This window comes from Bubalus kerabau, chromosome 16, assembly GCF_029407905.1.
Source record: "Bubalus kerabau isolate K-KA32 ecotype Philippines breed swamp buffalo chromosome 16, PCC_UOA_SB_1v2, whole genome shotgun sequence".
Classification (NCBI taxonomy): domain Eukaryota; kingdom Metazoa; phylum Chordata; class Mammalia; order Artiodactyla; family Bovidae; genus Bubalus; species Bubalus kerabau.
In genome coordinates, this window is record NC_073639.1 from 62397001 (window position 1) to 62406696 (window position 9696).

At 47.8% G+C, this 9696-nt stretch overlaps 1 long non-coding RNA gene across 1 annotated transcript; it reads right to left on the reverse strand.

Annotated features, from left to right (window-relative positions):
• Positions 1-6699: 6699 nt before the first annotated feature.
• LOC129629610 (uncharacterized) lies at positions 6700-8916 on the reverse strand. Its single transcript, XR_008703288.1, has 3 exons — positions 8853-8916; positions 7934-8149; positions 6700-7281 (listed from the first exon to the last, which is right to left on the reverse strand). It is a non-coding gene; the product is annotated as an uncharacterized LOC129629610 (long non-coding RNA).
• Between the last annotated feature and the right edge of the window lie 780 nt (positions 8917-9696).

The window sequence follows — 9696 nt, forward strand, 5'->3', positions numbered from 1 at the left end:
TCAGCCCTCCACCCCTCCCCCTTGTGTGACCCAGCAGCCCTGGAACTCTACTTTTTGTAGCAGCTTTGTTGAGCTGTAGTTCACTTACCATGCAGTTCACCCATTTAAAGTGTACAATTCAGTGATGTTAGTGTATTATTCAGAGCTGTGCAGCCATCGCCACAATCAATTTTCGAACATTTTCATCACCCCAGGAAGAAGTCCCGTACCTGTTAGCTATCACTCTCCCATTTCCCCTGATCTTTCCAGGCCTAGATAACTACCGATCTACTTAGTCTGTAGATTTGCCTATTCTGGACATTTCATATAGATGGAATCATATATGATCTTTTGGGACTGGCTCCTTTCGTATATCATCATGTTTCCATGACTTGTCCAATTATAGCATGTATCAGTACTTTGTTCTTTTTTAAAAATTTATTTTTCTAGTTGAATTGTTCATATACAGTTCATTCACCTTTTTAAAGTATACAGTTCAGTATTTTTTCCTGTTCACAAAGCTGTGCAGCCACTACCACTAATTCCAGAATATTTTCATCCCCCCCAAAGAAACCCCATACCTATTGGCAGTCATTCCTCATTCTTCCTCCCTGCCAGCCTGTGGCAACAATTTACCTTCTGTCTCTACTGATTGACCTATTCTGAATAGTTCACATAAATAGAATTGTACAGCATGTAGTCTCTTGTCACTAACCTCTTTCACTTAACATGTTTTCAGAGTTTACTCATGTAGCATGTATCAGTACTTCATTCCTTCTTATGGGTAAATATTCCACAATATGGATAGACCCTCTTTTGCTTATCCATTCATCAGTTGATGGGCATTTTTGATTATTGTGAATAACGTTGCTCTGAGCATTTGTGTACAAATTTTAGGTGGACATATGATTTCTTTTCCCTTCTAGGCATATACCTAGAAGTGGAATTACTGGGTTATATGGTATGGGTTTCATCTTTTGAAGAATTGCCAGACTGTTTTCCAAAGCAGTTGTACCACTTTACATTCCCACCCAGCAGTGTACGAGGATTCCGATTACTTCACACCCTTGCCAACACTTGTCTTTGTTATTGTAGCCATCCTAATGATGATGAAGTGGTATCTCGTTGGGGGTTTTGAATTAGTATCCCTGATGGCTCATGATGCTGAACAACTCTTCATGTACTTAGTGGCTACGTGGACATCTTTAGGGAGGTGTCTATCTTAATTCTTTGCCCATTTTATTTATTTTTTTTTTCTTTGCCCATTTTAAAATTGGGTTGTCTTTATAAATTGTTAGACTTCTTTATGTATTTTAGATACGAGCCCCTTGTCAGGTATATGATTTGCAAACATTTTCTCCTATTTCTATGGATTGTCATTTCACTTTCTTGATGGTGTTCTTTGAAGCATAAAAGTTTTAGTTTCGATGAAGTTCAATTTCGTTTTTCTTTGGTTGCTTGTGATTTTGGTGTCATATTGTGATACTAATTGATTTTTAATGAATTATAATATTCCTTGGAATAGATGTAGCATAAAAAGATAATTGTTTGATACTAATTGCATAATGTTCTTTGTTTTAATGTCTTCATGCCCACCCTTACCCCCAATATCTTTATTCTGGTGACATCAGGAGTTATACCTCAAGCCGTTTGCAAATTGCATTAGATTCCTGTAGCCTTTGTAAACACATCATTGTTCCACATGTCCTTTTTTCCTCCCCTACAAATGTGCTTAGCGGTGCCCAGACCTCTGCAATGCAACTGACAAGGAGCAGAAGTCTCCATACAGCACAACTTAGCTGCCCTCTAAGTCCCTGGCCTTCGGTCGCCAGCGTTGCGGTAAGGCAACCTCGTGGGACCACGTCGCCATCTTCTGGCAAAGTCGGAAAAGTGCAATGCCAGAAACTTGAAGGTTTTACGGAAGGTCTTTTTGCTTTTTCCTTTCTCCATGGCAGATTGTCAGGTGCCAATTAATTCTTTTCATTCTGACCCACCTCTGTTGCTTTAAGGTCTTTTCACCTTTGGAGGTAGTGTTTAAAAATTCAACCACTTACAAAAAGTGAACCTGTTTTCTATAAGGCAGGGAAGCTTGTGTGTTTCTCGTTCTACAGGCAATTCCTAGAGTGTTCAACATTTTTACTATCGAGTAGGAAGCACTTCTTTACCTTCAGTGTGGAAAGGCAAATGAATACAAGTCATTTCTCGTGTCATCTGGGTCAAATTATTATGTTTGTTGAGTCCCTGATAGGCTAGGACTCTCTCGGATGTACCATTTTGCCTGCTTTGCCCAGGTATACCCAGGTCTAGGTATTGTTCCCACTTTGCTGATGAGAGTGAGGCCCTAGGAAGATACGTGACTGATCTTTGTTTTCTAGGACAGAATGGGCAACAATTTTTTTTTTAAATAAATGATGGAACAATTACGATGTGCAATCTTCAGTATCCAATATAATGCCTTATACTCTATTTTAATAAATCTTTATTGAATGGAGAAAAAAAAAGAAATTCTGTGTCCTGACTCCCGACCTACTTTCCCTTCACCACACCCAACTGCTGCTTCTGTTGTAAATGCCTCAGTCATTTCAACGAATATTTGCACTGTTGTTCAGTGAGAGAACAGGTGTTTATAACTTTCAGTCTTTAATAAAAGGAGTAAAAATGTGATTACTGAAAGAATGTGCAGAAAAACACCTACACAAATATTCATACCAGTGTTAGTCACAACAACCAGAAAGTAGAAACAATCGAAATGCCCATCAACAGATGAACAGATAAAAATGTGCACCATCCATACAGTGGAATATGAGTCAGCCACAAAAAGGACTGAGGTGTGGACACAAGCTACAGCATGGTGACTGTTGAAAATGTGATGCTTAGTGAGAGAAGCCAGTCCCCAAAGGCCATGTGTTACATAATTCCACTTATATGGAATGTCTAGAATAAGTGAATTTATAGAGACTGGAAGCAGATTACTATATGGGGGAAATTAAGGGTGGCTGCTAATGGATGTGGGATTTCTTTGAGGGTGATGAAAATGATCTGAAGTTGATGGTAGAGATGGCTGCACAACTCTGAATATACTAAGAAATATACTAAAAATACACTTGAAATGGGGGTGCATTTTATACTATATCCCAATAAAGCTGTTTTTAAAGTGTGTACAGTGAGCTTTGCAAAGAGTTGGTGTGTGTATTGGGAAAGGGTGTTGGGCTTGGGACCCCACAGAGGAAGTGGAGCACTGGGCTCAAGCAGAAGGACGCCAGCTTAAACCCCAGTTCTGCCCCGGGCAAGCAGCATCGTTTTACCTTAGTACTTAGCTGCTCTGGAGCTTGTTTCCTTATTTGTAAGACAGGCATGACAGTATGACAGTATCTTCCTCATAGGCTCTTTTTGGATTAAATAGATGACGTGTGTAAAGTTTCTTACACATAGCCGTGCTCAGCAAATACTCATCCCTGTCTTTTGACCCTGAATTGCCATGAATCTGAGACTTCAGGCTAGTGAACAGACTCTGAAGCCCCCTTTGGCTGCCAGAAACATCTAGTGGGTTAGGGTTAATGCAGTCGAGTGGATCCAAAATGTGAAATGAGGGGTTTGGACTAAGCTAAAAGCCTGGCCCCTACAGGAGTCTGTGGTGTCTTTGTTTTGATACCCTAAGTTGGTCTGCTTGAGCCCACTCTGGTCTGTCCTGCAAGACCCCAGTCCCACACCTGGCGGCTTGTGAGCCTGTGGGCACACCTGCATTGTCCTCCAATCCTGGAAGGCCTGTGCAGCATCTGTAGGCAGTGCCCTCCTCCTGTCGGCCGGTCACCCCCACCTCTGCCTCCACCAGCTCCTTCTTCAAGGGGCCGACTGGCAGAGGGCCGTTGTTATAAGGGGTCGCTGGGAGTGTGGCTAAGAGCAGCTTTTCCCGTACCCTCGTAAAGCAGTTTTGTCTTGGATGAATAAGGACCCTTCAAGCTACTCTACACAAACAATGCTTGGGATAAAGGCAGATAAGCATGTGCCAGTGAGGCTGGGGGAGAAATGGAAGGGGGTGTCTTGAATGTCTCTGCTGTCCCCAAGCCAACAAGTCACATCTGTCCTATCAGACACCTCAGGATCAGAGGAAATTAACTCCATTGGTGACCCCTGACCCCTCCCAACAATCCTAGGCAGCCTGGGGACCTGGCGAGTCCTATCCTGTGCTCTTCTTTGAACCCGAGATCTCACTTAGTGGGGCGGTGCCCAACACGGGGGAGTGAGTCCTGAACGAGGCCAGGAAGTGGGGGTCAGACCCAGTCCTGCATCTCAATGTGAGGTGAAGGCGTTAGGCAAGAAGTGGCTGAAAATGAAGGCCATCTGTGCTCATTCCTGAGCCCTCTCCGCCCTTCTGCCAGCACATGTCCCAGCTGAGCTCTTTATCCTGTATGAAGAAGCCTTTCTCCCCGTGAACGTAATGCTGGTTCTTTCTTCTGCCTGAGTGCTGAAGCCCCACTGATGACAGACGCCTGGAGATGGGTGCAGGAGATAAACCCAGTCAGGGCTAAGGGCAGTTTGACCCTCCCAGGTAGAAGATCTTGGTCAAGGCATGTGAAGGGACAGTTGGGGGTGGGGGGTGGGGAGCCATATTCAGCCTGCAGGCTGTAGTGTACTGACCTCTGGTTTAGCAGGCCAATCTTAATTGTTCAAACTCCCTCCCTTCTTAGTGTTGTCCCTTATTTTAGAGACAAAGTGCTAGAAAAGCCGGAGTCTGTTCAGTGATCACAAAAAGGTCGCTAACAACCACGAAAGGCCACCTTTAGAGAAAAACCTCCACCAAGTGGAAGCAACAGGAATTGGGAGCTTTTACCCTCCGGCAGATGCTGAGAAATGAAGATTCTACTTTCTTCCCATTGTCCCTCAACGGAAGGCTGGGTGTTTTAATTAGCTAATGTTGGCAAATTGCTTTGAAGAAAATTGTAAAATGTTTCGTGCTCCAAGTGCCAAGAATTCTAATTAGCTTTCCTTAAAGATACCACCTGGAAGTGTGAGCGCTTGTTGCTCGAGGTCCCAGCCAGCAAGAATAACCTGCGGACCCCAAACCGGTTTTTAAGCAAACGCAACTGAATACAAACAGATCTCTACATTGATGTCACACTTTCTTCCTTCTGCTGAATCTGATTCCTAGCAGCTGGGATATTAAGCCCCCAAAATGGAGGTTGGTTGTTTTTTTTTTTTTTTTTTCCAATGAAAGTCTGGTGGCAAGGGAGACATGAAACACATTAACCCATCTATTTGTCGCTTACCTGTGTTCCCTTTCGGATTTTTAGCTTGTGTGTCGGAGGCCCTGCCCCGGCGTGTCAAGGTCACAGAGAGGAGGAGGCGGGCAGCCACTCAATCATGCACCAGGGCCAGCTCCCAGGTCCCCCGGTCTGGGAGAGACGCGTGTATGTTCTGTCGCTCTTAACAGCTGGGTAATGAATTTGCTCTCCAACAGTCTCGTTTCATGTGGTGGCGGTGGCGACCGCAGCAGCATCTGATCTGCGTCACCGTCAGAAGCAAGTGAAATGTAGTTAATATGGACCTTAGCCACCGACGGACATTGATTGGGAATCTCCAGGCTCTGACAAAGTCCCGCTAAATTGGCAGGGCCGGGAGCCATGTGAGAGGAGGCGCCCAGCCTGGGGCCGGGGAGGAATTCCTTAGCCTCACCACCATTGGCATCTGGGGCCAGACGAGTCTTTGAGGTGGGAGCGGGGAGGCTGCTCTGTGCATTGTAGGGCTTTGGGCAGCATCTCTGGCCTCTACCCAGTAGGTGCCAGTCGCAGCCCTCCTTCCGAGTGGCAACAATGTCCCAGTGTGTCCCAGTGTCCCACGGTGTCCCAGATACAGCCTCACGTTCCTGAGAACCACCGGGTTACGGGGAGGGGTGGGACAGGGAGTCACGTTGTTCAGGGACGCACTTGTACCAGCGACCTAGTGGAGAGGGGGCTCCAAGCATTGCTCTTGAGTCCTCTGTGCCATATCCTCCTCTAATCCACGATCGAGTCCCAAAGGTTCTACCTCGATGGCATGTTCTGCAGCAGACCACTTCCTGCTACCCTGCCTCGCCTGCTCTCATTCAAGCCCCTTCATTTCTGGTCTAGAAGAGTCCAGCAGCCTCCCAGCTGGTTCTCCCATTCCCCTCTGCTCCCTACAGACAGAGGGACCCTCAGGAAAGGATAGCAAGAGCATGTCACCATCCTGCTGGGAAGCCCCAGGCTCCCTGGCATGTACCCTTGAAATCACCAGGCCCACCAGGCGGTATGCTCTGTGGGCGCCTCCCCTCTGCCCACAGTCATCCTTCCCGCCCCTGGATCTCTGGTTGAATCTCTCCAGAGGCCTTCCCTCACCCCTACCCTGAAGACCAGACATTCGTGTTCTCTGAGCCAGGGTCCTCAGCCTCAGCACTAGTGCCATTTGGGGCCAGACGATTTCTGTAGTGGGAGCTGCTGTGGGCGTTGTAAGATGTTGGGCAGCGTCCCTCACCCCTCCCCACCTGACGACAGTGGCGAGCCCCCCCACACCCAACTGTGACGCCCAACAATATCTCCAGACACGGCCCACTGTCCCCGGAGAGGCAGCGTCGCCCTGGTTGAGAATCACTGCTCTCCTGCAAGTTTTATTTTTCTTCGTGGCGCTCTCTGACAGGCCGTCCGATCTGTCTTCTTCAGTGGAATGCAAACTTTAGAAAAGCAGGGACTTAGATTTGTCCCCTGCTGTATTCCAAGGGTATAGAATGGAGCTTGGGACATGGTAGGTACTCTGTAATTGTGTTGAGTGTCACGAACTTCATGCTTCTAAGTAACCTGTGAGGGGATGGGGTCATGGATTGGGGCAGGGCTGGCCTGCAGAGTGTGCTTTAACTGGTCATGGACACTAAAATGCTGTGCCTTGGCCACCTGCAAGCTCTTTAAAGCACAGAGAAATCTCAGGAAACCTAAGCCAGGCGTCTGGTGGAAGGGTGGCTCCAGACCCCCTCTACCAGCAGATTAAGCACTTCCGGGGATAAGTGGCATTTTTCACAGGTGCCTGGATGAGCCTGCAGATCATCCTTGGAGGCCACCAGGCTCTGTTGAGAGTGACTGGTCTCTGGCCGGCAGACATTCTCAAACCGAAGGATTTGTGTGGTCTGGAGAGCCAGCGCATATTCTAGCTTCTGTTCGTGGGTGTCTGGAGGCTTTCTTTCCTGGCTGCAGGTGGTACTTGGGGCAATTCTCCTTTTCTCCATCACCTCTCTCAGCATCACCGAGACTTCCAGGTGACGGCTATGGTCAGGCGTGGTGAGCCCTACGAATACAGCTGCAAACCAGTGTCATGGAGGCAGGGGCCCATGTGCAAAGCCACTTCTCCCTCCTTCTGGTACTGCTCTTTTAGCGTCTGGTGTCTGCAGGGTATTTCTCCCACCTTATATTCACAGCGATGGGGGCATACTGTAAAGTGTAGCTAATTAGGAGAAATACGACTTCAAACTGAGACTCTTCCACTGACTGCATGGCTTTGGCAAATGTCTTCACTTTTTAAAAACTCAGTTTGCCAATCTCTACAATGGGGGTAATAATACCCAGGTATCCATTTCCTCATGAGGATGCCATGAAAAGAACAGGGCTCCTCACCTGGCCTGGCCTACTTAAGACCTCACTGGGGAGCTGCTGTTATTATTTCCTACCTGCCAGGGCCTTCCTTTATCCAGCTCAGCCCATCGACAGGGTTCACCTGCCTCCTCCCTTCGCCTCTCGAGTGTGGCTCCCGCTGCCTCTACAGTGTCATCGTCCCCACTAGTGAACGACTTCCCCCCTCCTGACTCTCGCCCCCTCTCCCCTTTTCCCAGCACGCGTATCTCATCACTGTGATTACGCCGTGTTAGCCACCGTGATTGTTCCATGCCTCGGCACCTCATTACTGAAATAAAGTTAACATTAATGGGAGTCCTGCAGCTAATCCCTGTGCTTACCTCTCCTGAAAATGCATTCCAGTGATTAGCAGGAGAGACACATGCATATATTCATTTAAAAACTCTTCCTGGCTCCCCCCTCTCCCTCCACATATCCTCCTCTGTCTCTGCAGAGATGGAGGCCAGGGGGCCTTTTAGCTACCAACAGGCAGAGGACACAGTGAGATCCTTCCGAACTGGGGCAGACAGGATTTTGGGAGCAGCCAACTTTTCCCCCTAGAAAAAGAAATGCATCCGTTTCCTTAGGGCGTGGTGCAATTAAAAACAAAACCAACCCGCAGACAAAAGGCCTTGGAGGGAAACCGACCAGGAGCTGTGTGGTAGCCCCGGCACTTTCTCCTAGGAGACCTCGGTAAAATAGCTTTAACCTTCCTAATGCAGTTTCCTCCTCTCCTGAAGGGGATGTCAGCACGGGGAGGATTATGTTAGATGAGGAACAGGGAAGAGCCTAAGGCCTCAGGGCTTGTTCTTCTCCCCTCCCCACCCCTCCCCTCCCCAAGGATCGCTTCCCCCCCACCCCCACCCCTGCTCTGGGTCTGTGAAACCAGAGGTCACGTGTGTCCACGGGGCTCCTTGAGGTCCCCAGTGTCGAGAGATGGTGCCAAGCACGATGAAGATGAATTTCTCCGTGACATATTATCATTCAGAAGAACTTGGGTGAAACTCACTCCATCTTCCTCCCCTCCCCACCTGGGAGAATCTGCAGATCCCTCACAGGGTTCGGGAGCCAGGCTCCCAGGCCCACCCAGGTAACCAAAGCTCTCCTTTCCTGCACTGCCTCTGTCCTGATTAAAGCAGGGGACAGGATGACCCCCCTGTGCAGCTTCCCCCAACTCAGCAGCGGCCAAGAAAAGGGAGCAGGGGGACAGCAGAGGGGAGGCCTGGGACTGTAATGAGATTCGCAGGCGCCCTCACTCACCCTCCGTGTCAAGGAGACATTTTCAAAAAAGATTTGACACAGCATCCTCGCAGAGCCCTTTGCCAACACGCAAGGTGGAGGCCCCCAGAGTACTTTAAGCCGGCTTCTGTTAACAGAGCAGCCCGTCTGCATATTATAATCACGCTGCTCCAATTCCCCGTTAAGCAGCTGTTCCCACAAAGAGGGACAATAGCCCAGCCCCACCCCTTTGAGAGCTGATTTCAGTCTTGTCTTTGCCGGTGCCAATTCTTTGATCAGTTTTCACTTAGGATCTGGAGGGCATGTTACAAAGTGCTTTGGGCTGGCTGCCAACAGGCGCCTCACTGGAGCATGACAGGGGCCCAGAAGTGTCAGTGTTGGGAGAGAGACAGTGCTCACAGGATGCCTTTTAAAAAATAATTACGTTTGAATTTTAAAAGCAGTCTTCATATATGTTAGCAGCTTCATTTATATGGAAAGCCATGCTGGTTCCTATACCCTTTAATATTTGATGTCGCATCAGCTTCTTCACAGTTGGGATAAGCGTTCTGTGGCATCTTGGGGACTTTTGGGATCCCTGGGTTAAAGAAAAAACAATGAGAGGGCTAGGTACTGTCATTTCTTTCCCATTGCTCATCTGTTCTCCTTCCTCCCACACCGCAACCAGATGCTTTGTTGCTAAATTGATTGTAGAGGATCTGAGGGAGCAAGGTGGGAAATGGGAGGAGGGTGTCCGAAATACATTTCGTTTGTTGGTGGTGGGAGAGGTAACTATATCTATTGTTTATTTCCTCTTTTATTGTGATAAAATATACCTAATATAGAGTTTACCGTTCTAACCATTTCTCAGCACACAGCTCAGTGG